The 24,091-nt window shown below is 39.5% G+C and overlaps 1 long non-coding RNA gene across 1 annotated transcript in view; it reads left to right on the top strand.

Moving 5' to 3' along the window:
• The window catches only part of LOC141571329 (uncharacterized), an 82,353-nt gene extending 58,557 nt beyond the window's left edge, over positions 1–23,796 (top strand). The window contains exons 2-3 of the long non-coding RNA XR_012496092.1: positions 22,170–22,996; positions 23,671–23,796. This is a non-coding gene — a long non-coding RNA (uncharacterized LOC141571329). The remainder of the gene's footprint in view (positions 1–22,169; positions 22,997–23,670) is intronic.
• Positions 23,797–24,091: the final 295 nt, after the last annotated feature.

The following is a 24,091-nucleotide window of genomic DNA, read 5'->3' as shown; positions in this document are numbered from 1 at the left end:
ACCCCACCTATTGTGATTTACTTTGGGGGCTTGCACCTTCCATGGATTTTCTGGGAATTCTCATCTTTGACTGATATAGTAAAAGAAACATACAGGCCAGGATGAAAAGTGGATAGAGGATGGCACCAGGCCTCAAAGAGCATCGTCCACATAGGAATATGGCCTGGGTGATCCAATTAGTATGTGTCTTGCATTTCTGAGCCAGGGATCTGATACTGAGAAGGGGCAGGGACTTCTTACCTACCTCCATCTACCTTCGGGGTAAAAGGGGAAGTTAGCTCTATTTCCAGTGGTTATAGCACAAGGAATCATGGACTGTGCTTTTAATGCCATTTTACTAGTCTTGCAGTTAGTAGAAACTGATCCTAGATTCTAAAAATAGGTATTTAGTTCCAGTTTTGATAATGGCATGTTTGCATTTTTTTTCTGTGTCTTTATAGGTATTTTGTTGAATTGTTGGGAGAGATTGAATCAGGGCCTCCGAGCCAGATACCATTTTAAACTCAACATTTGTCCCAGTCTTCATTTCTTAAAAGTAAAAAGCCCTTTAGTCCAAAATATGGTTATGTTGATATCCTTGTAGATAACACATCATGTACCTGACAGGAAAGAAAGGTCTATTCAGCTGGGACTAGTTCTCTGAGTCAAGGAGTCTTCTAATTGAGGAATAGGTTTCCTGTAACAAAGTTTCTCATTGTCTGGGTAGACTGCATTGACAGAAAGACTACATTGATGAAACCATCTGATCTTTTAACCCATTCACCTATGTGGAGAGATTCTGCAAAGTATAATGATCTAACAGCAGAGCTTAGAAACACCTGAATGAAAAAGGCACACAACCCTGAGAGCAGATTGTGTTCTCCCTGCTCAGGGGTCAGTTACTGTAGGATGTGGACCAATTTCCCCGTCTCTCCTGAGGATCGGCCCCGCAGCTCGTTGCAAGTGTGTGTGCTCAGCCCTCGATGACTTCATCACCAGGGGACACGTCCCACATGTGGGATGGGAGGAGGACTAGCTTCCTGCAGTCACAGGGATGTTGACAGAGCTGACTCTTTGCTGCACGGGAACAGTGTGTGGACAAATATTTGGCACTGGAACAGGGCTTGGGCTCCAACAGTTGAGCTGCTGAAGCCCAGCGAAGTCCTGCAGCCAAAACCACAGAGTCCTAACAGCTTGCTTTACAAAACCCGAATTTCACAAGTGTCAGTCTAGGCTCTGTTTGATGGACTGCCCTGCACATTAGTGATTTCATGTCAGGGCTTCAGGATGAGTTGGGTTGGATGGAATAAAAAGATATGTGTTAGTGTGTTTGCTTCTGTCGCCCCATTTCTCTTTCACGAAAACGTTGGTCCTCTGTAGTTTTAGTAGAACAGCATGGCTGAGAGGTGGGATCAAATAAAAAGCATAAAATATCTTTAAAAGTTTTTTTTTTTTCTTTTTTTTTTTCCTGAGGCCACAGACTGATTTTTAAATGCATTAAAGTAATTAGGTGTTGGCGTTGTGCTAATGAGAACTTGGTGGTCATCTGTCTGCTCACTGGTACTCCATCACCTATACCACTCTCAGGAGAGAATCATATATGAGAGGATACTAATTAGACCCTGTCAGGGGTGGCATTGAGATTGTGTGGCCAGTAACTGAACCAATGTTCTCCCTGAGATCATTTGTAGGAGCGAGAGTGTCTGTACTTGTTTCTGTATGTGTGAGTGGTCTAACAATACAGCATCCGCTCAGTTATTCAGAATCTGCTTGCCAAATTTGTGAACTGCCTAACAGCTTTTCATGTTCCTATCTTTTTCTGTCTCATATTCATCTTATTATCCATCTCATATCCACATTAAGAATGAGGAAGAGAGGAGAAAACCCACAATCATCAGATTCTTGCGTTTCATTTAGTGACGACTGTCTCAGCAAGAACAGAGTCCTCGAATGGCATTCAGCCTCCCACCCTCTCCCTGGAGGCTGAGCCTGTGCTGACAGGATGGAACAGAAAACGTCAAGAATCCTGTCTTACCTGTGTTATCCCTGACTTGTGGCAACCAGGTTGCTTCAGGTTGGTTTTGGAATTTTCCTTGATGTCATTTGAATTTCTCTGGTGACACTTAGACTCTTGGTTGGTCTCAAGATCTTGAGGCCATACTTGACCAATGATCAAAAGTCAGGGATTTCTGTGGTAACAAGCAACCTCAGAATCTCAATCACATACCACAGTAAACACTCATTTCTCACTCACAGAGCTACAAGTCACTGGCCACTCTGCTGGTTTGACTGGGCTCAGCTGAATTGCTTCCAGGCTATAGGTTGGGTTCATATCTGCTCCATAGATCTTCTCATTCTGTGATCCAGGCCAAAGGTGCAGCCATTGTCTGCAGTACACTGTGCTTACTGAGGGCAGACGGCCAGGAGGAATGTGAAAAACACCGTTCCTTGAAGTCTCTGCTCTGAACTGGCACACTGTCCATTCACAGTCCATTGGTCAGAGCAATTAATTCATAAGGCCAAGGCCAAGGTCAGTGGGGTGGAGATATATGCTGTGCCTACTAGGAAGCACGGGCAAGTCACATGAAAATGGGTACTGTCCTCTTATCGGGAGAGAACAGTAAGTTACAAACAATAATCCTTTCCAGCCCAACAACCATATAAAGGACTGAAGAAAAGATTCATCATATTTGATACCTATTTTTAGTAGATGACTTCAGTTTTCAGGTAATATAATAACAATGGAATACCTATCTCAAACATGGCCTCAATTTACTTTATTTTCCGTGAGAGCTGAAAAAGGGTTCTACTCCTCCTCACCCCCAACCTCTCCATCAGATTGTGTATGCACACTGGAGGACATACTCATTAGATGACAGATTTGTTTTCTCCTTCCTCAGTACAGTGGGTAGTGGAAATAGCTCAGGATCTGTTTTCATACAGACATGAGTTTCAATCCAACTCGGGGACAAAACAGCTGAGAATAATCTTGGGCAATTTATTAAGCTTTCTCAGTCTCTATTTCTCTAGCATGAGGGATATGGTACCTTCTTCACTGAATTGCTCTGTAGATTAAATGAGATGACAAATAAATTGCGTACTGTGTTTCTCATCAAGATTCATTTCCTTTCCCTTCTCCTAAATCGAATTCATCATCCAAGGTAAATTTTATATCTCAATGCCTTCCCTAAGCCACCTTTAATCTCCTCTTGAATTAAATGACCTCTTTCTCCTCTGAACTTCTGTATTTCTTAGGAGGTAGATCAATAAAGTGCTCTTGAATTCATGAGTGGATTTCAGGAAGTTCATGGAACACGTCCCTCCCCTTTGGAGTCAATGTGAAATTTTGTGTGTATGAACCATATGTATGTTTCTGGGGTGGGGGAAACTACAGAACCTTCCCCTGAACTTGAAAGTGCCATTGGACCCAGAAGTTCTGAACCATTGATAGTAGATGAGCCACACAACTGGACCCTCGTGATAGACCACCTGGTGTGCTGGGTGTTGCTTCATGCTGTTAGCCCTCTTTCCCCATCTTAATTAGAGCTTTGTAAGGGGAACAAACACATTTTCCATGGCTTATGTATCTTCTACAACTTGTAGCACAGGCCGAACTCTTGGTGAGAATTCAAGAAATATTGATTCATTGCCCAGGAGAAGAGTTAAAGAATATCAGCACAACCAGTAGGATGAATCCAAAAGTTTAAACATTTAGCAACAAAGCTGAAAGCATGTAGATAGAAAAAAAATCATTAAAAACAAAAACAAAAAACTCTGGTGGTAGCAGAGTTAGTGGTCTGTGGATTCATTCTGATGTGTGAAACATTGCAACAGATGTGATTAAAACTCATCTTCTTACTGATTGAAACCCATCTCCTTATGTCATTTCCTGAAAGATCTATGGAATATTTCAGTGATCGTGTGTGTGGCTACAGGTTAGGTCTGGGAGAGGAAGGCTGTAGGTGAAGTGACATTTTGAAAGTATGTTGGAATGTAATGTAATCGTGTCAGAAAACTCTTAGCTCTCCTTGCAAAAGGGACCTCTCCTAATCTGTAGATACATATTTGAGTCAAGTTTAATTTGAAAAGAAAGGAAGAAGAAATAAACATAAATAAACTTGTCTGTACACTTTCTTCCTTGCCTAAGAAACAAAACAAATGCAGAGTTGAGATCATTAACCAGCACCCAAAGATACAGCACCCAAAGATACGTTTTTAGAAAGTGGATTTCTAAACATTTAAGAACCTTTAGCCCTTTAGAAGTACCAGGTAGGCTTGAAGAAGAAAGAGTAGTCAGGAAACTCTTCGTGGGAGATGTAAGCATGTTGTTCAAAGTCAAAGCACTCTTCCTGGTTCCGTGGTTCCCTTTTATTGGTTATGACTTCACAAGGTTCAAGTCTTTGATTCTCCAAGATTTCAAAATGATTTTAGAGGACATCATCGTCAAGTGCAGCATGGCTCTAGAATTCACAAGACACACTCTCTCTATAAAAATTCACAAGCATACCTTTTCACAAGTCAGACCTCTAACACTTTCAGAGGGCCAGATTCTGTATGCCTAGCAACAATTCTATTTTTTTGTGTGTTTTATCCTTCTTGTCAGCTTCCTTGCTAGGCTTTAGGGAATTAGCAGGACTTACCACCAATTGGATTGCAGAGCTTTTTGGCCCACAGTAAAGCTTGCTATCATCAGGTATGTAAAATCTTGCCCAGTGTAGTCAGAAGTTAAAACCAAACCATCATAAACCTGTGGGACTTATGACCCTGAAAGTCCTGGGGGAGTTTCCTGGACCAGACCCCAATGGAACTTTGCCCAAAACCCCAAATGAGAAATATATGCGAGCTGATGCTGTGCAATGTGAAGGCTGGGGTAGCAACACAATGTTTTTATAGACTGATACAATGATAGGTTAGTACACATTTAATCTTTGGTCTTAAAAGGGCTTAGAGGAGTCAATCTTCCTCCTCCTCCTCCTCCCTCTCTGTTAATGTTAATAGTCCAGAGAATGGGTTTAATGGTAATGGGCATTTTTTATGTTTGTGTGACACAATTTTTCTACATTTAAGCCAATTGGAAAGTCATCCAGTAAAAGAAATGATTTGCCAAGAGGACACCAGTGTGTATTATGGCTAAGATTTGCTATGAGATTATAGACTTCTGGTTTAATTGGGGTTGGAGAAAAAAAAAAAAGAGGAGAGAGAGAGAGATCATGTGTAGTTTAATAGTTATTTAAGTTATTTAGTGACAAAAAATGAATAACCACATTTTAAAATATATAGCAATCACTGACTTTTGGAAAATTGCTTGCATACTAACTTACAGAACCAATGAATTAGGGGCTATTGATTACATTATAAAATGTCTTTGTTTTCTGTTAGGGTTTTCATAAAGGGTAAGTTTCCTGGTGTCATTTAATACATATTTGATTTGCAAACACCCAGTGGTTATATTGCTTTTTCAGGAGTCAACTTATTGTGAAAAGCAAGCCGTTTTGCACAAGTATTAGAGCAAAAAGATGCCATGTTGGAAAATACAATATAAACGCAAAGTTCTTGGCCACAGTTCATGTGGGAGACAGGACTTGCAGGATGTGTTGAGAAAAGCTGAAGAAACAGGCCGTGTGGCTGAGTCTGTCCATCTCGTGTCTCGTGTGTACACTTAATCAGGTATTTGATCATGGAAACGATCTTGCTGCGCACCTTACACAGAAAACCCAGATGACATCAAGGCTGTCATGTTCAGCTGTCTTTTTTCGATTCCATATCAGATTCTACATTCCATCAGTGCTGAAGCAAAAAACAAAAGCAAAAAAAAATTAAATTACAGGCCCCTGAAGGAGTCTCAGAACCCTCGTTTAGATAAAGAATTTGTCTCTAACAATGGGAAGTTTCTTGCAGTTTGGTATGTCTGAGACCTCCATACGCCTTGACTTCTAGATATTTTCAATTATCCGACTTGTCAGAGGCTCTAAATATTAGCAGCTGTAGCTGAAGATTTCTACATCCTATTCCATGCCAATGGAAAAATGGAAATAAATATATTTACATGTACAGTGGTTCTGCCAGAAGAACAAGAAGCAATGAACATCTCTTTTGAGGCAAAGGGGAATCACCCAGGGAAGTTGGCTGCCTGCAGTCTACCTGATTTTCTTCTGGGACTTGCCTTTGCATCTCTGAGAAATGCTCTGGAAGGTATTAAGGGTAATGGGAGGGGGGGAGATAGGATTTGGAAATGTGCAGTTGTTAGAGTGACAGTGAGGCTTCAGGGTGCTCCATTGAATGCAGACTCAGATTTCAGCTGCTCCTGGCTCTGTCCAAGATCTAGCTCCAATTGTTCGGGCTACCTTAGATTTAGGTACAATTGCCTGGTTTGAACTCCATGAAATATACAGTGGTATGTCTGGTGTCTCTCTAACATACCTAGAGGTCCTCGGTGGTGAGGACTATAAATGGTGATGGCGGTCATGGTAGTGAGTCTTTCGGTTAGTGAGCTCTGACTCTGAATTCTTCCGTGCTATGATTTTCCCTCCTGTTCCTTTCCAGCACCCTATCATCCCACTGGGTACAATCCTAATCCCTTTTTACTTAAAGTGCCTTGATTCAAGACTGTGGATGGTGGTCTTCACTAGAGGTTTGGGATTAGGATTGCATAATACAAAACTCTAAATGGAAACTTGACATATTTCTTCTTAAAGTAGTGTGGCAATTCCTGAAACCAGGAATTCTGCTCTCCCACATCACTGTTTGTCTCCAACCCATTCAGTGTTCTTCCCTTTCCTCTCCAGCTCATTTACCTCTCTCCGCTTTCCCTCAAATTCTTACTCATTTTCACACAGAGATTGGCCTAGCTTACTCTATGTCTCAGTTCATACCCATTCTAGTTTGCTTTTAACTGCATTCCCAAGTAAACCCATTAAGCCTAAACAAAGATTGTCCTTTCCCTCCAAGGAATTCTATTACTTAGCAAGAATTAAATAACTATGTTCAATGAATTCTCACTTCACTGCAATGCTTCAGTGCACACTTATCACTTAATAAAAGCACCTTTTGAGCACTTTAAACTATTCACTCCCTCTGTGGGCATGTAAGATCCATTTTTCATGGAACCACACCAGCCTTGGAGGTGGAATTATGGAGGCCTTGGGATTTCTCTTCTGCCAACTCACTCCCCTTCTGTGCTCAAGGGTAGAATTGGGAAGAATACATAGGCCCTTCTTTTCCTAAAGCCTTCTTGGGGTTCCAAGAGACTCAGGCTATACTGCTCTTATAGCTCCCTGCTCCTTCTGCTTTGTCACTTCCAAAACTGGGGGCCAAATACTTTGCTGAGAACTGCCACTGTTCTCATCCCAATTGGGACTAAGGTCTCTTTGCAGTAGACCATCCCCAGGGATGCGAAAGCACCACAAGATAGCTTTAGTCCATCCCAAACACCTCTACTTTCATGAAGGGTAGGCTTTACATGGTTGTTTGTAAGTCTCTTTGTTCCTAAGACCTTCAATGATCACGGGGTTAAACTGTAAAACCAGGCATGTTATTTTCTTTTGTGCTTATAAGTGTTCTATTGGGCATCTGTTTGAAACAAATAAACCAGTTTTATTCATGCTGAAATTCTATTGCAGCATGACCACCCTCCATTTACACCCATCTCACCTTACCCCATGACCTCTGCAAGTGATGTCAGGAATACATTAGCAGCTACAGTACTCACACTGACAGCCTTTTTCAGCACTTACTCTAATGTTGTGCAGACTTGGATGGGCCTGGAAACAATGGAACCCTAGGAAACACTGAGACAGAGGTTTCTGCAGCAGACTTTCATAATGAAGTTCTCCAACACCTTCCTGGCCTTTTCCTGAGTTGATATTAGGCTACTAGGCTTTTAATATTAAGACTAAGTATTCCATTGCATCTATCAGTTTTCCTTGTCTTTTGCTGATTCCTGTCCTTTGCCAAGACCCAGAGATTTACACTTAGCCTGATTTCCTCTTTGTCCTTCAACTGTTCCCCTGGATGAATGACTCATCCTACAAATCTGTGGACATCTGTCATCTTCTTGCCACTTTGATTTTTAACATTTGAATATGTTTCCATTGTCATCATAACCTTTTATTAATGGTACTTTCCAAGTTCTCAATGCCTTTGTAATGATCACAAATTAAGCACTTGTCAGAAATAGAAACTATCACAGTGTGGACTAACAAACCAAAGGATAGTTGAGCCTACAATGACTGACATGACCGATGACAGCTTCTGTGGTGTCAGGCAGAGGTGTCTTTTGCTTTGGGACATCAGCTTGTTTATGATTTTGAAAGTACCTAAGTTAAAAGTTTGTAAATAGATGTCTCTCTTGCTTTGGAGTAGTTCACACTAGGCTCCCCAGAGGCTGGTCATAGTGCAGTGTCAGCCTGCGATACGTAATTTCCGCTCCCAATTGAATCTCTATTCTGAGGTGTGCTTAATAATCCTATGCCTCAGTGCAGCCAGTCTGTTTCTCAGGGACCTCCTTCTCAGGGGCTGGCAAAGGTTTACTCTGCCTGTCTTTGATCAGTAGCTTTCAACTCTGTGGGGAAGAATCTTTCCCACTCTTTGTTCAAGAGTGCGGAGTGGGAAGAGGGGGTGACGTGAGGATTATCAGTATTTCTGCGGAAGTTCCCATTTTGTTCCTATTCCTCCAGGAAGGAGGTCAAAATGCCTCATGCACAGAACTTTTCTGGTGGCCAACCTCCTTATTCCAGAATTCCCAAGAAAAGTTTACAGATTAAGTCCTTCATCATGAACCTTGCTAAAGAAATATGAATTAATATCAGGACTTGCGAAGAAAGTTTTCCCTCTATTCCTCTCTATACTAGCCAGTCCCCAAGGTGACATATGTTCTGAAGCTTCAGTGAAAAGGTTGCTATTCCACTGCTTCTCCATCCCAGGATAATCACAGAGAGCGTGGTGGTAGAGGAGCTAGATGTGGTACCCAAGCCAAACCTTGGCTTGGACTGCTTGATACACTCAAGGACCTCAAAAGAGCTGTGCTCCACTAATTTTACAGGAGTTTGCCCTATAACTTAACCCAAAAGATGCCAAGACTTTATAATAAATGGTAACCCTGGAAACTCAGGGAAACCCAGGGTAAACCCAAAGTATGAAATCACCAGTTAGAATGTTCCTGGCCTACTGTTTCTAATTCTCGGGTAGCGCTTTTTGGACAGGCTCTCTGTTGCTGAGGAGGAGGCTTGAAACTGCACATTGCTTCATAAACAGACAGGAAGGCAAACTGCTTTCAGAGGGGACCTGGATGAACAGGCAATGGGCCCTGCTTTGAACATCATCAAAATGTCTCACTTAGCGTCAATTTCATACCAAATAAAACACAACCTCTGCCTGTCTGTCCTGTGTACTCTTAAGACTAATACTAATATTCTCTGTTCCTCAGTGTTAAAGGCTCATTTGGTAAATCTAGTTTGTTCCAGGAATTATTACGCAGCATCACCTGAAAAAAAGAAAAAAGAATAAGCTATTTGTTGTCATGATCATGATTAATGTTTCTATGGTTGTATTTTTTTCCCCATCCTTTTACATGAAGATTTATTTTTCCTTATGGACAACACATAGTTGCTTTTGCTTTTTTATTCATTATAAAAATGTGTGCTTTCATTGTAGTTTGCATCCATCGTAATTAAGGTGATTATTGATCTAGTTGGGTTTCAGTCAACGATCTTGCTGTTCTTTTTTTTTTTTTTTAATCACATCTGTTCTTTGTTCCTTGTTTTCCTTTTTTTCTTTCAGATTAATTGAGAATTTTTATTTTTATTTTTAGTGAGGAATATTGGGGAACAATGTGTTTCTTCAGGGCCCATCAGCTCCAAGTTGTTGTCCTTCAATCTAGTTGTGGAGGGCGCAGCTCAGCTCCAAGTCCAGTGACCATTTTCAATCTTTAGTTGCAGGAGGCGCAGCCCACCATCCCATGTGGGAATTGAACCGGCCACCGTTCAGCGCTCGCACTCTAACCAACTGAGCCATCCTATTGAGACTTTTTGTTTAATTAAATTTATTGGGGTAACATTGGTTAATAACATGATATAAATTCATGATTTTATTTTATGACCATTATCGACTTAAAAGCTTATTGGTTTAGTTTTTAGTGGTTGCTCTAGGTTTATAGTATTCTTCTTTAAATTTTCACATTTAAAAAAAAATTACTGTTTCATGTATAATAAAAGAAACAACAATCTATTTTTATTTCTATCATTCCTGTGCTTTGGCTACAATGTTTATATGCCTATAACCCACAATAGCTTGTCAATATTTTTGCTTTAGACATGTGTTTTGTATAAATTCCATAATACATTATTACTAGTTTTGCTTTAGCTTTTAAATAAAACAAAAATGGAAAAGTTTTAAATGTTTGTCTGTATAGTTAATATTGCTCCTGTGCGTCATTCCTTTGTGAAAGGCTGTTTCTCTCTGGTATATTTGCCTTGCTCTTGAGAAACTTCCTTTAACAAATCACGTAATGCAAATCGGCTGGAAATGAATTCTCTCAGAAGCTTTGTTTCTTTGAAAAAGTCTTGTTTTTTTTCCTTCATTGTTGAAATATATTTTTGCTAGATTTTGACTTTTCAGTTGTTCGGGGTTCCCTGCTCCCCACAGCCTCTGCCCCTTTTAGCATCTTAAATATGTTGTTCCAAATATGTCTTCTGGCTCACATTACTTACCCTTTATTCCTTACCCTGGTTCCACCCAAGTGATATGTCTTCAGAAAATTGATTGTCATGTGCCTTCATGAGGTATTTTGTTCTAGTTGTGTTTTATATATATCTATATCTATATATCTATATTTATATCTATATATCTGTCTATAGATAGATATCCTTCTTTGAATCAGTTGAATTTTGTATATCTTCAAAGTCAGAAAATTTTCAGCCATTATTTCTTTTAACATTTTTATTCTCTCATTCCTCTTCTTTCCTTTTGGGACTTCAAATATGCATATGTTAGACCACTTGTTGTCTCACAGATCACTGAGATACATTCTTTTTGTTTTAACATGTTTTTTTCCACCTTTCTGCTTCATTTGGATAATTTTTATTACTGTCTCTTCAGTTTCACTAATCTTTTCCTTTGGAGTGTCTAATCCTTTCCACTTAAATATTATAGAAGTTTCATTTTTATATCTTTTACTTACATTTTTATTATGTTCATATATTTTGTCAAATTTGAATGTGGTTAAAATGGCTTTTTAATGTCTTTGCTTGCAATTTCATCAGCTCTATCATTTGTTGGTCTGTTTCTATTGAAAATGTTTAATCTTGGCTATGGATCACATATTCCTGCTTCTTGAAATATGTAATGTTTTTTTGTTCTGCGCTGGACTTTGTGAATATTATATCATCAAGTATTTGGATTTTGTCAGCCTTTAAAAAGTGTTCGCCTTTCTTGTGGTATTTAGTTCAGTTTACTCTTCAATTTGATCCTCTTAAGATTTTTAAAATCTTTCCTTAGAGTGGTTCTAGAGTATCCTATACTTTAGGAATATTTTCACCCTCTACTAAGTTGTAACCTTTCTGGATTTCTGTTGACCACCTGAAGTGATCAACAAAACTCCAGAACACCTTCCAGGCCTGTGTCAACTCTGTGGACCATTCAGTCCATAGCTCCTGTGGCAATGCTTGTGTAGACTCCTGAATTTTTACCCTATGCATCTAGATCTTAGTATTTGGCTAAGACTCAAGGGGACTCTGAAGCTATTTTCCTGCATAGGTCCCAGCTCCCAGGACTTTGTCCTGCAACTTCCACTCACCGCTGTGTCTCCCAGAAGTCTGACCTCTTTAGCAAGTTTTCCAATGCTCTGCTTGGGACCCTACCTTCCTATTTGGTCTGCAGTATGCCTTCAGGCAGAAAGCAAGCGTGATTGTAGAAATCACCTCTTTTGTTTTCTTTCAGGGGTCCAAAGCCTTCTGTGCATGTTGCTCAGTGACCGACAACAGCTGTTTCATTCCCCTACCCTAGTTCTCTATTTGGAATAGATAGATCAAACCTTTGCTACTTCTTCATGGCTAGAAGTAGAACTTCTGAAATAAGTCATTGTACAGTTGTTTGAGTCAGGATCTGAAGAAGTTACAAATATCACACTTGGAGGTTTTGTCTCTAAAAATCTCTTTTGTTCTGTGACTCATCCCCTCTCCTTTTTTTCCCCATGCCATTGATTTCTTAGATAAATTTGATGGCTGTACTTGAAATTCTGGATTTACCTGATTTCTTCCTGGTGCTGTCATTTAACTTGTCCATCTGTTCCTTGAGCACGGTAGTTAGATGTTAGGAATTTATTGATTCAGGTGAAATATTTTTAAGCAGTAATATTTCATAGGTTCTGTGTACATCCCTAAAGGATTACATCATGAGACAAAAGTCTTTCTTTCCAACTTTTGTTAATGCTAAGATTGATCGTCGAGTTCAGGTATGACCACTCCAATCCCCATTACGAAGGTCACCAATCAAAAAGCTCCCTTTTAACTGATAGCTTGGCATTTATTCATGATGTTTGACATTATTTCATTAGGATTATAAATCATAATGTTTCAATTTTATCATTTGTTCTGCATTTAATTAGCTACAATTCTACTTGATATTAGGTGCTTCTCAATGTAATTTTCTAAACTGTTATTCTGCCATAAGAGCATCAAGTTGGAATTTGGGAAGGGAGTTTGTAGAAAAAGACATATATGGTGTTATATAAGCCAAGCCATTGTTTTTTGAGTTGTAAGAGCATTTTAGTGGTTAGAAAGGACTTGGAACAGGCATATTCAAAGGAAATCACTTTCTTTTTTTTTCATTTCTTCTTGCTGTCACCAGTGAAAACATTAGTAACTCTGAGGATGACCCCACAGGTTTCCCGTTTTAAAAGCCATTTAAATGTAGATAAAATAATGGTTTTCAAACTGGAAGGGACCTCAGAGACTACCTACTTGGTTCCTCTCATTTTTAATGATGGAAAAACAAAACTTAGTGATGTTAAATGAAGTAGAATAAAGTGGTGGCAAAAACAAAGGCTCTGAGAGCATTACAGATCTGTTTGTTTTCTTGACTCTACAATTGACTACCTGTGTGACCTTATTCAACTTACTTAACCTCTGAAGTCTTTAGCTTCCTCATTTGGGTTACATGAAGACTAAATAGACTAAGGAACGGAAAGCATCTAATGCAGTCTAGAAATATCTTTGACACTGATAACAACAAAGTTATTGTACTTGACCCTTAACAATGCAGGGGTTAGGGGTGCTGACCCCCGGCACAGTCACAAACTCACTTACAACTTTGGTGCCCCCAATGCTTAACTACTAATAGCCTACTGATGACTGGAGGCCTTACCAGTAACATAAAAATCGATTAACACTTATTTGGTATGTTCTGTGTATGATAGTCTTAAAATAAAGTAAGCAAGAGAAAAGAAAACGTTATTAGGGAAGTTATAAGGAAGAGAAAATACATTTACAGTATTGACTGAAAAATATCCATGTGTAAGTAGATCTGTACAGTTCAAACCTGTGTTGTTCAAGGGTCAAATATATTTAAAATGTATTTAACATTTATTGAGCATGCTATGTTAGTCACTATACTACTTACTAGAGAGATAATTTTGGGGGCAGGCAGGGTAATGTTCCCCCCCCCAAAGATGTCCACAAAACCTGTGCATGTGTTACCTTACATGGCAAAAGAGGCTTCACAGTTGTGATTCAGTTTAGGATTTTTAAATGAGGAGAGTCACCTGGACTCTCCAGATGGGCGTAATGTAAGCCCAGGTGTCCTTTACAGGTGAGAGAAGGAGGTAGGAGAGCCAAAGTAAGAGGGAGATGTGATGATGGAAGCAGAGGTTGGAGTGATGTGGTCGTGAGCAAATGCATGAGAGCAGCTGATAGAAGCTGGAAAAGGGAAGAAACATTCTCCACAAGAGCCTCCAGAAGGAACATGCTCTGCTGACACCTTTAAGATGGATTTCTGACCTCCCGAATTGTGAGGTAATAGATTTGTGTTGCTTTAAGCCATTAAGTTAGTGGTTATTTGGTACAGTAGCAATAGGAAACTAATATAACTTCAAAGAAGGCACAGTCCCTGTCTTTAAAGACACCACTGTTACTGCCTGACTATTCTTAATTCAGGGCTTCTTGGGCTACATTGTTGTTTCCCAATCATCAGGCATTGGTACATCACCATTATGACTTTTTATTATAACCGCGTATCACCTGAAACTACACCTGTAATTTTGGGGATTAGCATAAAGGGAATTACCATGTTGCTACTGGCTTCAACCACCCCCTAAGCATGTAAGTTTGTAAACATCACATTTTGATATACTAATTATATTATTTTTGAATATGCACGAAAGTATGCACATATCCACTAAAATGACTCTTCTACCTCCTTTCCCTCCTCCGCAAATCACTTTACAAACCATCAGTGATGCCCATCAGTATTTCGGGACACCCAGCCTTACTCTATACAGCATTTAGCAGGATTTTCGTATCTTGGGACGTTATGTGGGAGACTGTGTCTTGCTTCCATAAGGCGTGGGTTAACCAGCAGGACTTCTAACCAGCATGGCAGCAATGGTGGAGAGACACCAGGAACTTGGTTCCTTGCTGACCTGTGATGTTATTAGGCATTGGTCTTTAATAAAGTCTCCTGAGAGCTTGTAGATATGTGTAATTTGGAAAAGGAACACAGTGCCTTGAACTGTTCTGAACACTCCTTCACATGGGTAGCCCTTCTCAGTTACAGCTTGCTAATACTTTTTTTTTTTTTTTAATGAAGAACATTAACAAATAAATAGATAAAACACTTTTTTTTTTTCCTTAAAGAGATCTTATGTCAGCATTTAAACTCCTGGAATTTGGTGTTGATTTAGGTAAACTTGCCAAATTCTTGCACGTCCTAACCGGTGAGCTAGAGATTGAGGAAGACCTAGCCCTGTTGGACACATTTCCTGCAGTTATAGGAATGAGCTGCAAGAGCTTGCAGGAGGCTACAGGGGGCAGCTTCAGCAATTACACAGCTGATCAGACCAGGACTAATTGAATTTGGCATGGCTTTGACGACTGTGGTTTTCTTATTTTTCCTCCTCCATTGGGGGGAAGATACTCTCAGACAGTCTCTCCATTGCATACACCACACTTATTTTTCCGCCTCGGAAACACAGGCTTCTCTTCTCCCTCAGACCACAGCGAGGAAGACATCATGTGTCCCCATCCCATCCCTCCTGGCCTGGTTTAGCAGAAGACAAGAGCCATAAAACCTGGCTTACATGCTTAGCTTGGCCACATACTATGTATGTCACCTTAAGCAAGATCCCAAACTTTTGTCTCTTTTTGCTTATTTACAAAATGAGAATGATGATGCCTTACAATGTTAATAATTCAAATAAGATGATGCTATGAACAAAGGACAAATACATGTGGAAGCTATTTGTAAGCAGTCAAGGGCGTCTCTTTGCTCCATTTTTGCCTTGAAACATGTTGTCCCTTAGCAGCTCTTTAGACAAATATCCTAATTAGTCATTCCTTTCCTCTTACACATGTAGAGAAGAGTGGATCAATGTCACCAGATCCTGTTGTCCCCATCCTAAACCCGTCAGTAGTTTTAAGTGGTTTCACATTTTCACTTTGGATCACCGTCATCCGGCCACCCCTTACCTGCATACCTTTATTTTCCTTTGCCTTGTACATTTTTAACCACACTGGCTTCTGCAATTTCTCTGAACCTACCCAGCTCATTTCCATTTCATTATCTTTACAGTGCGAGCTTGTTTTCACTGGAACTCTCTTCCTGCTGGGTAGCTGGCTGCTTGCTCTTGCACAGGACTGAGCGTACGCCTCACCTTCTCAGAGACCTTTCCTCAACGGCTTTATCTAAAGGGTCTTCTTGCTTCATTATGCCTTATGGCAGTAGCCTTTATACTTCTTTCATATCAATTATTGTCTGTTGTCAGTAAAATGTAAGCTCCATGAGGGCAGGAGTCATATCCTCTTTAGACGTAAAGAATAAAGCCAAACAAAATAGGCATCCATTCTGGCAAAAACCATGCCTGTGGTTTGTTTAGGGCTATAAGGTCATGGTGGGGGTCAGTTGAGCAAGAAGTTTGAATCCTCTTCTGGGCTTCTGCTCAGAAGGATGTGGTCCTCCAGGAAATAGAGCTAATATTTTATTCTTCCTCAACACCCTGAGCATAGGACCTGGCACGTGATTAGGCCTTAGTATGCTTCGGTTTGGACAGCATGAAATCTATCTCTGTTTTGTGAAATGGGCTGCTGGGTGAACATGTGGCTGTCCTCTTGATGCAAGAGAGCTGGCGTCTCATGTTGACCTCTCTACCCACGTCAGCAACTCAGCCTTTGATTACGACAACATTCCTGGAAACACCTTCCTCTTCCCCTCTCCCACCAGCTTGAATGAAATCCCTCTGAGTCTGTTGACAGATAGTAGGGGATTTCCAACTTCTCTTCTACTTGCTGAAGGGAACACTTATGAGACCTTGTTAAAAATAATTGATGATAGCTTAATAATATCAATTAAATAATTGATAACACTCAATATGAATTAGTATAACATGCACCACTGTTCCAAGAGTTTTGCATATTAACTCATTTAATCCTTATAATAACCCCTTGAGGCAGGTTACAGTTATATCCTTCCTTCTATGGAAACTAAGACATCGAGGGGCTGAGGAACACGTCAGTGACAGAACTGAGCCATGAGCCTGGTCAGTATGTCTCAAGGGATTCTGTGCTTAGCCATTCAGTTGTAAACATTGCAATCCTTCAAAGTAGACCTCTGGTCCTATCATTAGCCTTCCCTGGGACAGAGGGCATAATTAGCCTCTAATTGTTTAATTTTTTTTTTTACATAAGTAATACATGAAATATATTCTTCTGCAAAGCTATTAAAACATCCAAATACAATAAAAGTCCCCTTTTGACCTTTTATCATGCTGAACTGCTTCTCCCTTCTCCAGGGATAGCCATTGCACCCTGTTTTGCTTATATCTCTTCCATCCATTGATACCCCTACCTACTGCGGGCCAACCTCCTCACATACAACTACAGATATAATCTCTTCATTCCCGGGGGTAGCATGACATAATCCCTTCCAGCTAATGCATGCAGAGGTCATTTCATGGGGCCTAGGCTCTTGGAATTCAGTCTCCTGATGATATTTGTTCCTGAATTCAAACTAACCATTCAGCAAATGATTAGCTAAATGATCAATTTAATCACCATATATAGAAAGAAAAGAATAAAGCAGAAATGTTAAGTATACACTCAATCTTTGCATATGTTAGCAGCAAGCATAGAAGTACTGGTGGAGGTTATAGGCCCTATTTCTGTAACTGGTCATATGGCACTGGCTGACATTTTGAATTTAAAGGAAATTATACACTAAAAGAACATTCTGGAAGGCATCCCTTAGAAACTTTTCAGGTTTGTAATGAAAATATTAAGCCATCAATGGCTTTTTCATAGGAATTGACTTTATCCCCCCACATCTTCCGTGAAATGAACTTGCTTTAGCTTATCCTCTCTTGGGAAGTACTGTAATTTGGATTCTAAAGCCATCCTTTTCTTTGGGTTAATAGCTTGAAGCATCACTAATCTTTTACTATTGTAGGGCCAAGTCAACAAAACCTCAGTGATTGCTCTAGGGAATCTGTGGTTTATTCTGAGGCATCGACTCAGAAAAAAGGGAGAGCTGACCTGACACGGGAGGCTTCACCTCCCCTGATATGTGGGTAGCTAAGAACTTGAATGTCATGTTTGTGGGCTAATAAGTCAAAGACGTGAATGGGATGAGCATTCAATAAAGACAGAATGTGCACATTTGGAGGACTTTCTTTTTAACTACAAATGAGAACCTGCGAGAATGATTCAAGCTGGTGGTAACATACAGCTGAATGGAATTGTTTTATTAATTACCTATACATGAATATGATATCAAGTATATCACTTGAATATGATAATACAAGTATATTAAGGAAGCAGATTATAAGATAAAAACCTTGGAATTAAAAACATTTGTAATCCAGTAGTCTGCAACTTAACCAAACAGATAAAGATATCATTTGAATATAATTTTTAAACATTTACTCATATCATTTTCCATTCTGATCACAAACTGTTTACATACACACAATAACGTGGTACAGCAACCAAAAAAATCCCCGAGTGTCCCCACAACACAGATGATACCAGGTAACTCTGTAATGAAGTCTAATGTAGGAAAAAGTCTTGGTGAAACTCTTCTTGTTTGTTTTCCCCTGAGGATGGAATGACTGTGGACTGTATGTTACATTCTGAGAAGACCACATATGCTGCAGTGACTTGGCACACGGCAGCTGGCGTACAGGTGCTCTGGCAAGTTGTGCCGGGAAGGCTTCTTTTCCTTTTGCATTTCTAGTATCATGTGCATGAAATGATTTTAATGTGCTTTTTGGTGCTGGGGTAGATATTGCAGGCATTCCCTTTGGGCTGAGGAGTTAGTCTTTGAATGGAGTTTCAGGAAATAGGTGACAGTCCTACTTTAAAAAGGATCCTTTGTTGTGGATGGTGCCAGGGATGGTAAGCTGGAGCAGCTCTCTTTTTCCTTTCTATCAAAATCGAGGAAAGGAAACTGAGCGACAAAAGTGGACCAAACAATGACTAGAAAAGACAGCTTCAGCCATGCAGCTCTAGTAAAATCATTCAGGCCAAGGCAAGCAGGTCATTAAAGATTAGCAAGAACTTATATAAACAAAGAGGCAATTATACGCATTCTTCATAGTCTTTACTCTAGAAGTGTCCCAGTGTTTGTTTTTGAGTCAGATGTACACAGCCTTTGCTGCTGGAATGCAGTCAGCCTAAAGGGAGAAGGATGGTCCTGTAGAGATACAGCCCAACGTGAACTACGGGGAATGTTGGAGAAGGCATTTGTCTTACCTAGATGCCTCACTGCTCTGCTGGGACCGTATCTGCTTGGATCATGGCCATTTAAGGGCTGCTCTTTTAACACATGAAATAAAAAGAGGAGGGAGGAAAAAAACAGCCACCCATACAACTGTGTTGAAATAAAACTGTTCTTCGTTAGATTCTGACCATTCCCCGTTGTGCATTCTCGTTCGATGATGTAAAGTCGTTCGGGTGTGGGAAGCCATACCATGAAGCACAGGAAATAGTTTAAATCTTTGGAAATGTTTTTAAGGTTAAATAAATGGGGAAATGACTACAGTTAAAGTCGCCAACCACTTCAGAGTAATTTTTACTGGCAGATATTTGTTAATGGTCAGTGTTTCTCTGAAAACATACATGCCCAAGGTATACTGGTATAGTCTGCCCCATAGGTGCAGGATATGATTTGAAAGAGGCTGTGGTCAGTTCATTGATTTCTCGCAGATTTAGCTCGTACGTAGGCAGTCTTCTGGGAATCCTTCAGTAAATTAGGTGCGTCTGAGTGATCTGATGGTGTGACTGGAATTTCTAGATGGATAATGATAAGCAGGTGAGATTTTAGGGGTTTTTGATAAACATCTATTTTTGTTGCCTTCAATAAAACCAGTAGATACATGTCTAAGTTGCTTTGATGGAAATGTTGCGCCTATTTTGTCAACTGTTCAGATATAATAACTGTAAGGGAATTATGGAATATTGTTTTTGATGACAAAATATGAATTTAAATCAAGACAGAATGTGAAGTTCATTGGCTAAAAATGCTTGAAAAGCTGTATTGTCCTGTAAGGCGAAAGTAGCCCACATGCTTATTTGCCCTAAAAACAGTGGTTTGTGTACCTAGCCCCATAGTCACAAACTATTGATAATGAAGATCTGGAAAAACCAAGCTTTTTGGCTTCTTGTTTCCCTTCTGTCTCCGCAATTTCCTGACATTTGATTGCCTGATCTCCACAGAGTAAGGCAGGGAAGGCAAAGGAATTAATTTCAAGATACTCTTTTGTTATAGGTTAGATTCTTAGCCATTCCTCTGTACATATCATTATTATGGCTTATGGCACATATTAAAACTATGTTAATGTTTCTGTTAGCCTTACTAGTCTATTAGTTCCTCAAAGACACTGTATTATGTTTGACTCTGTATTCCCACTACATGGAAGATTGTCTACAAATGGCAGACTCTTCATTAATGATTGTTGAATAACTAACTGAATAATAAAAGATCAGTATTAATGCTTAAAATATGGCCAAGTCATTATGTCAACCCATTGCTATGTCTAAGTATACATTTAAAAAAGTTTTATTGAGATATAATTCACATGTCATAAATGTATTTGTTCAAAATGTGCAATTCAGTGGTTTTTAGTATATTCACAGTGTTGAACAACTTATCGCTCTCTGATTTTAGAATATTTTCATCATCTTAAAAAGAAATGCTATAGCCATTAGCATTCATTTTTTATACCTCCCTCCTCCCAACAGGCCCTAGCAGCCACTCATTTACTATCTGTCCTTTATGGATTTGCCTACGCTGGACATGTTATATAATTGGAGTCATGTAATATGTGGTCCTTTGTGTCTGGTTCCTTTCAGTTAGCACAATGTTTTCAAAGTTCATCCATGTTGTGCCAATGATCAATATGTCATGCTTTTTTATGGCTGAATAATATGCCATTATATCGATATACCACAGTGTGTATCCATTCATCAGTTCGTGGACATTTTAGTTGTTTCCACTTTGTGGTCATTATAAATAATGTTGCTGTAAACACTTGTGTATACATTTTTGTGTGGACATGTGTTTTCGGTTGCTGTAGGTATATATGTAGGAGTGGAATTACTAGGTCAAATGGTAATTCTATTTTTAACCTTTTGGGGAACTGCCAAACTGCTTTCTAAAGTAGCTGCACCATCTTACCACAGTGTACAAAGTTCACATTTTCCACATCTTCAACACTTATTTTTATCATTTTTACTTTAGCCACACTAGTGTATGTCACATGGTATCTCATTGTGGTTTTGATTGGTATTTCCCTGTTGACTAATGATGCTGAGATTCTTTTTATGTACTAACTGGCCATTTGTATATCTTCTTTAGAGAAATGTCTATTAAATCCTTTGCCCATTTTTAAATTGGGTTGTTTGTCTTTATTTTTTTTTGCTTAGTTGTAAGAGTTCTTTACATCTTGTGGATACAAGTTCTTTACCAAATATATGACTTAAAAATATTTTCTCCCAATCTGTGGGTTTCTTTTTTTACTTTCTTGATGATGTCCTTTGAAGCATGTTTTTAATTTTGATGAAGTCCAGTGTATTTAGTTTTTCTTTTGGTTGCTTTTGCTTTGATTGTCACATCTAAGAAGCTATTGCCTAATTCAAGGTTATAAGGGTTTATACCTATGTTTTCTTCTAATACTTGTGAGGTTTATCTCTTAAATTTAGGCCTTTAATCCATTTTGAGTTATTTATTTATTTTTATTTGGTGTGAGGTAGGGGTCTAAATTCATTCTTTTGCATGTGGTTATCCAATTGTCCAAGTATGCTTTTAACGTATCGTGAGTGTATCAGCACAAGTTAGTGGTATTTGAGGACATAATAAAATCTCAATGATGAACACTACTATACACAAAACTAATGCTAATTTGGATATTTACTTTCATTTTGTTATAAAGAAAGGCTTTACCAGGGAAATTATTAATAAGTTGATTTAAGAATTTCACATAGTACTTCTATTTTTAACCTTTTGAGGAAATTCTTGTGAAAAACCCATTAAATGCATCCATTCACTCTTAAATGCTGTTTATTAGGTTGGTGCAAAGGTAATTGCAGTTTCAAAGGCGAAAAGTAATTGCAAAAACTGCTAAGATGATGCAGTACTAATATAATGCTTCTACGAGTATTCATTTGTTTAAAAAAAACTGATGGCTACTTTCATTTAGTTGGGCTCTTTGAGTTGCAAAGAAGAGAGATGGTCATCATTAGTCTTAATAAAAAAGGAGTTGATTGGAATGAATTTGCCAAACTATCAGAATCCAAGTCTGATGCCCACATTCTTAAGAGGCCTCTTTGTTTCTTCAAGTTTGAGACCCAAGAGAGGTCTTCTGGTACAACAGGATCTAAAAGCTACAGAGGGAGGAGATCAGCTCCCACGGTAAAATGTCCTCTTTTTCCTTAGATATCTATCCGGAGACCAGAGTGCCCTAATGCCTGTCGTCTTCCCTCCATCCTCAGAAATAAAAGCATTCCCAGTCCAGCAATGGAAGTGGAGCACAGGAGGGAAGCAGGACTTACAGCTGACAAGGCGTGTGCTTCGTCGGACAGATAAGTGATGAAAAAGACCAAAGTCTCTGGGGAGGGGCCAAGGGAGAAGCTCTGTAACCCGCTTATGGAGTAGCCATGTGGGGTGCTCTGAAAGACTTGAACTAGAGACCCAGCTTGTAGAACGAAAAGAGTACCAGACCTGACTTCTCCCTAGTTTCCCAACTTTGTATGGGTTCAATTTTATTATCTGATGTACTGGTAAGAAATAACTGGTACAAATTTGGGGTTTTTGTATGTGTGTGTACCTGACCCATTTTTTTAATGTATACAGGGACATGGTAGGGGGCCAGTAGGGTAGGTGGCGATGTACCTTCCCTGTCTGATCAAGTTGGATGCTTAACCTACATCACTGGGGTATGCAAAAGGAGTCACTATCCAACCAATTAACCAGGCTTTTTCTGTTTGCATTTTTTCCCTGACTATTCATCCTTGTCTCTGAGTTAAGGTGCAAAGGTACACCAAGATATCTGGGGAATTAACTACTCTCTTTGTAACTTGCATGTCCGATTCTCACCAAACTGCTTCATTTTCTTCTTGCTTCTGACTTAGACTGCCCACCCTCTCCTCGATTTCTCTAACTCACAGATTCTGCATACTTCTGGTCATTAATTTGTCCATGGCTTGGCATCCTTCACTCTACCTCACAGCCCCTGTGCTTTCTTTCAGCTTCAGTTTCCATGGCTTATTTCCAATTCCTGCAAGAGCAGCTCAACCTTTTCTACCAGACCTCCTTTTGGGTATCTGACCTTCTTTGAGATTGTTTTTCTTTGACGCTTTACCTTCCGCTGATATGGCTGGGTCTTAGACTCACGTGACTTACAGTGGGCCATCTAAAGTCCAAGAGGGAACGTTAGCCACCTAGAAGAACCTGTGAACATACAAAACCGTATGATGGACAAATCTCAAAATTATCTACTATGGGATAGAAAATAATATGCTTAACTTCTGGGTTAGTATGTATAAATAAATGTAGATACATTCAGGTCTTTCCAAACTAAGAAAAAAAATCAGTGATTTGCTCATTCAAATCCATCATTCAAACATTTTACAAAAATCTTCAATAAGCACTAACAATATTTGTATATGTTTAAGAGCTTTGTTCTGTAATAATGGGAGAACTGGGACTCTGGATTTTGCTATTTTTCTCTAATAAGGATTCCCTTTTCTTCTTTCCTCCCCCACGTTAGGAAATTCTTTTAGGGGCCAAAGAATAGTATGGGCTGAGTTGTGCCCCACCCCATTCGTATGTTGTAGCTCAAACCCTCATATGACTGTATTTGGAGATAGGGCCTTTAGGGAGGTAATTAAGGTTACATGAGGTTGTGAGGGCGGGGCCCTAATCTGATAGACTGATGTCCTTATTAGAAGAGGAGGGGATACCAGAGCTCCCTCTTTCCCTGTGCTCACACAGAGGAGAGGCCATGTGATGACATAGCAAGATCGCTGTCTACAAACCAGCAAGAGAGGTCTCACCAGAAACCAACCCTGATGGCACCTTGATCACGGACTTCCAGAACAGTGAGAAAATAAATTTATGTTGTTTAAGCCACCTGGTCTGTGGTATTTTGTTGTGACAGCCCTAGCAGACACAAAAAGAGTGAAGCAAATGTTGTTAGAGTCAATCCTAATTATCTCTCATGCTGAACTCGGTTTTATTTTTGTCTTAGCACCATATGAAATGAGCTCATGTAAGCATTTATTTACATGTTTACTGGCAATCCTCTTTCCGCTTTTACAATGTAAACTCCATAAGAAGACTTGCCTATTTTGGCCACTGCTGTATTCCCAGACACATAGTAAACAACATACATATTTACTGAGTGAATGTACTA

This window comes from Rhinolophus sinicus, linkage group LG04 (genome assembly GCF_036562045.2).
Source record: "Rhinolophus sinicus isolate RSC01 linkage group LG04, ASM3656204v1, whole genome shotgun sequence".
Lineage (NCBI taxonomy): Eukaryota > Metazoa > Chordata > Mammalia > Chiroptera > Rhinolophidae > Rhinolophus > Rhinolophus sinicus.
The sequence above is the reverse complement of the archived record's forward strand: the minus strand, read 5'-3'. Positions and strand labels throughout refer to the sequence as shown.